This window comes from Tiliqua scincoides, chromosome 1 (genome assembly GCF_035046505.1).
Source record: "Tiliqua scincoides isolate rTilSci1 chromosome 1, rTilSci1.hap2, whole genome shotgun sequence".
NCBI lineage: Eukaryota > Metazoa > Chordata > Lepidosauria > Squamata > Scincidae > Tiliqua > Tiliqua scincoides.
In genome coordinates this window covers 287,780,727-287,785,750 of record NC_089821.1, presented here as the reverse complement: position 1 = coordinate 287,785,750, position 5,024 = coordinate 287,780,727, and the positions used below count along the sequence as shown (strand labels likewise).

Here is a 5,024-nt window from a genome sequence, read left to right as displayed (position 1 = left end):
CTTCCACTGTTGTAATTGAACGATAGGGTTGGGTCGTTAATTAATGGCATTCCTAGGAGATTATCACTAAACCAGTTGTGAACTGCCACCATGCTTATCTAGTATGCAGGGGAGGGCACCAGGATACATCTCCTCCCAGATGCAGGGGAGGGCACCAGGATGCAGGTTGTGACTTGTTGTCTTGTGTGTTCCCTGAAGCACTTGGTGGGCCACTGTGAGATACAAGAAGTTGGAGTAAATGGGCCTTTGGCCTGAACCAGTAGGGCTCTTCTTATGTTCTTAGTATGTTTGTCCTGAGGCTTTATCTTCTGCATTGCCACTGTCATTTGACTCTGCTATTTTCAGTGTTTGTTTCTCTGTGCTTCTGTAAGTACACACACAGACACACACCCATGCAAACTGAGGATTTCACTTCTGACTAACAGCCCACCCTGCTGGCTCAGTTGGAAGGCTCCTGCCTTCCCACTGGCACTTCCACAGTGCGCAACTTCATGTGCTGCCAGAAAGCACTTTACAACTGCTTTACAGCAACCTGCGCCAGCCGAATGAAGATTCCGCCTGCACTTACAGCCCATAGGATTGTGCCGGAAGTGGCCTGCAGTACAGAAAAGCTCATGCAATAATAAATGTGTTAGTCTTTAAGGTGCCACAAGCCTCAGTGTAGGGATTATAAATCACTCCTGCTTTTATTGCTACAATTTCATCCTGATTTTAATAGCAAAAGCACGAACCGATCAGTTGATTTAGTTTCCTCCCATTGAAATGCACCTTTGTTGTCTTGATGTGCCCTGTGTCCTGGAGTTCTTTTATGGCCAATGGTTGATCAAGAAATAAAAGTGAACTACTCAAAGCTATAATGCGTTGGTCATCATTCACATCCAGTGGCATGATAGGGGTGAGGGCTGCACCGCATGATGCGCATGGGTGGGTGATACCACCAAAATTTTAAAAAACCCTGGTTGGTTGGCAACCTTCAGTCTCGAAAGACTATGGTATAAGCCTACAGCACCCGGTATTCCCAGGCGGTCTCCCATCCAAGTACTAACCAGGCCTGACCCTGCTTAGCTTCCAAGATCAGACGAGATTAGGCATGTGCAGGATGTATTTTTGAATGCTACCCTCATGTTATATATCAATTGATGCATAATTTCATGCAGAATGCAATGAAGCAAATCCCATTGAAATATCTCTATTCTATCAAATGTTATAGCAAAAACACCAGCAGGAGTGTGGTGATGGCATATTACCATGCCCACTGCCCAGGGCATTGCCTCCCGCACTGCATGGGAGGAGGTCCAACATAGTGGTGATGCGCTGGCCTCTCACACTGAGTGACGCCACTGTTCACGTCACCAGTTTTAAGAGTGGATTCCGCACGTCGGTTTTTGTCTTCAGACTGTCTTTACATTCTCTCCTCCCCCCCCCCCCACCATCAACCTGAATGCAATATCACCCACTAGTCACGGAATGCTTCACATGCAAATGAAAAAGCATAATGTTTGCTGCATGGACCGGTATGGGAGCACATTGGCGCTGTGTTCCTAGTCTAACAGTCCGTGTTGTTCTTATTAAATGTATAACAGTGCCAAGAATTGTGACGGGACTGTGGAGTACAAACTAATTATCTCTACCAATTCTGCCTGCTTATTTGTCGCATGAATGGCCTGCATCTTCAGCAGGACTGGTTACATAGCAGAGCTCAGGCTTAAGGGCCTTTGATTGGCTCAAAGATATTTTGTTATTGTCCATAAAGACGAAGAGTAGAAATAGGGGCAGCTTCACTTTTTATAACGCTGCCTCTGCATTTCCAGAATAATTACCTAGTAAATATCCTTCTGAAATATCTTCTAGGTGAAGAGGCTTGAAAGTACAACAACAAATGGACAATATGGAGTATAAGCACCCCAATTTGTTTCTGATTTAGAGGACCAAATATATCCCAAGAAGGACGGGATATTTTGAAATCCCAAAGGCACAATCAATGGTGCGTCTAAGGCAGTGATTTTTAACCCTTTTCATCTCACGGCACACTGACAAGGCACTAAAATTGCCAAGGCACACCATCAGGTTTTTGATAATTGCCAAGGCACACCATGCTATCAGTGGGGGGTTCGTATCCCCATTGGCCGTACTAATAAATGACCTTCCCCCAATTCCTGTGACACACCTGAGGACCACTCATGGCACACCAATGTGCCATGGTACAGTGGTTGAAAATGGTTGATATCAGGTATGATAGGTAGAACATGTGCCCTGGGACCCACTTGAAGGGCGCGCCACTGAGCAGCTTCTTGGCCAAATCTTGGCTTCTGAGAGCTGCAGCAAACCTCCAAGTCTAGTACTGTGTTGCGGGGGGGGGGGGAAGAGGGGTGACCTGCAGTGGCTCAGCAGAAGCCAAAATTCACCCAGAAAGTTGCTGGAGAAGGAATGCTGGAGGTGGCCTGATCCAGTGGGGCTGTTCTTACGTTCTTATGAATGGGGAGGGAGAATCAGTCACAAGGTGAAGCCGCCACCCTCTTCCAAATTCAGAAGTGATGTCATGGTGTCACGTGACGTCACAACAACACTGCCCCAGGTGGCACTGCCCCTGGCTATGCCGCTAGACACAATCACCAACAGTTCCTGTGAGATGAAAAATCGAGGATGTCAAAGGCAACCAGTGCAGCTATTCAGATTGCTTTATGAAATGGTGAAGAAGTGGAAGGAGGGACAGATAACAATACATAAGTACTGTTACCTGCAGACAGTGGCATCAATAGGGTTTATGTCGCCCAGTGTGGGAGACCAGAGCTTCACCCCCACGATGGACCTCCTCCCATGCGGTGGCCAGAGCAACACCCTGGGTGGTGGTTGTGGTGATGCACCATTGCCCCACCCCCGCTGGTTTTTTTTTGTGGCTATTTTGACAGAATAGAGATGTTTCATTGCATTCTGCATGAATTTATGCATTTAATGATATATAACATGATGATATTATTTAAAAATACCAAGATGCAAAAAAATATTGGCCTGTAGTGGTGTCACCCCCCTGTGCGCACCACCTGGGGCATCTTGCACCCACCTAGCAATGCCACGGCCTGCAGGGATAGTGTCGGGGAGGTCAAAGCACAGAATAAGCTCTGAAGTGTAAGAGATGCCAAGAACCAAGCAAGGCTTCCTTTACTATGCCTAAAAGAAGAGGAAGGTGTGTCACCAAGGGAGCTGTGTGGAGAAGTACTTTGTACTTACTAAAGATTTCCCTCTGGAAGAACACAGGATGGCCAGTCCTGCCCCTTCCAAGGAGAAAGTAGTAAAATATGCCTGTCTTGTAGTGGATTAATTTCTGCAATGTGTTCTTTACTTACCAAGAGAGTAAGAAAAGCGACAGCACTCAGAGGAGAATTTGAGGGAGGTTTATTCATTGGCTCCCTGCCCCTAAAGCTTAAAGCAGGAGAGGACAGAGGGGAAGGATGGTGGAGTGGGAAAAAGGATGGGTTTAAAGCGTAATTAAAGTTGCCTTCCCTGGAGGCAGTCTGTCACCAGTCTTGGAACGCTACATTCAATGCAGCACTGTGGGGAACCCCCCCCCCAAATGGCGCAAAGACACAGGTGGTCTGTGCCTTTGTGATACATTTCGATCACTTGGGCAGGCTGCCAATATTTTGGGGAGAAGGGGGGGCTGCATTTATACTACTCAAGGCACGGCCAGTGGGAGGACCCTACACACTTTCCCTGGCCCCAGAACTTTTCCATCAGGAGAAGTATGCAGGAGGAAAGGATTAACTCCCCTTCCCAATGCACTGTGGTTTTGATATGATTCAGGCCCCCTCCCTCATGGCTTAATTGCTTTTCTTGTGTGTGTGTGTGTGGGGGGGGTTACTAGGCTGAAGGCAGCCTCTTAATGACGCATTTAAAGTAATACATATCTTGGCCTTAAGGAAAAAATGCATATAGTTAAACTGCACAGGTGTTGCCTTTTAGTAATGGATAGATGTGTCCTCAATAAAGCTGGAACAGATGGTGAAATCATCCCTTAGGATCTCTTAGAAGGCCCATACCTGTCCAGATCTTCACACAAAATGACTTGTTTTTATGGTATTAAACTCTGAGATACCCAAGGAAACACAGCATTATGGTTGCTGGGAGACCAGCTTTTGTAAAGCAGATTACTTGCTAATACTCAGATAGTATTGGATGAACTTTCCTCAATGGGACCTAATGATTAGGAGACGTTATTCCGGAACCAGTCATCTATCTGAAGGTAGGAGCATTTGAAAGCAATGTTCTACGGGGTGGAAAAGCAGCTTGCAGTTTGTATTTTGAACAGAGTACCAGAAGTCATCTCTGGGTGGGGACTCATGTCCTGAGGACTCGCATTCCCCATTCTGTCCAGAGCTCTAAGTCACATATCATTCCCACTCAAATGTATAGTCGAGTCCCATGACTCTCTGGTTCCTCCAAAGAATGATAACCTTGACTGAAATCTTCCTGGATCCCCACCAAATTTAGCTCACACTTGGTCCTTGGTCCAGTTTGCTCACCTTACCTGCTCTGGGTCTGCCTGTGGGGGACGCACAGAGCTGTGGGCCGCTTGTGCCGGAGGCTTAGACATGCATGACAGCAATGCACTATTTATGACGATGCAGAGGCATTTATGACATCAGCTTGTCAGACAGCTTTTGCCCAATAGGATTGGGCTGCTGGTAGCAAAATGACATCCTGCACAATCATTTGCATTTGTTGTCTGTCCTCATTCATTCAGTCATGCCCTCTAGGATTTGAAGGAACCAAGAACCCCAGGAGGACCTAAAAAAAAATTCAAGCACTGCAATGGAAAGGGCAGATAGAAGCTTGGTGATCACCATCACAGCTACTGGTAGACCCGAAATGACTTTCTGCTCAGCCCTGATACACTATGCTGATGGAGTTGTGGTAGATGGTAGAACAATCAAAGGACTACTAAGAATTCTAACCAGAAGAAGAGATAAGGTTTCAATCAGTGCATACCAGTAGGCATGAGATGAGGTTTAACTTTGCAGAGTGTC

At 46.5% G+C, this 5,024-nt stretch overlaps 1 pseudogene; it reads right to left on the bottom strand.

Annotated features, from left to right (window-relative positions):
* Positions 1–997: 997 nt before the first annotated feature.
* On the bottom strand, positions 998–1,115 carry LOC136637377 (5S ribosomal RNA; annotated as a pseudogene).
* Between the last annotated feature and the right edge of the window lie 3,909 nt (positions 1,116–5,024).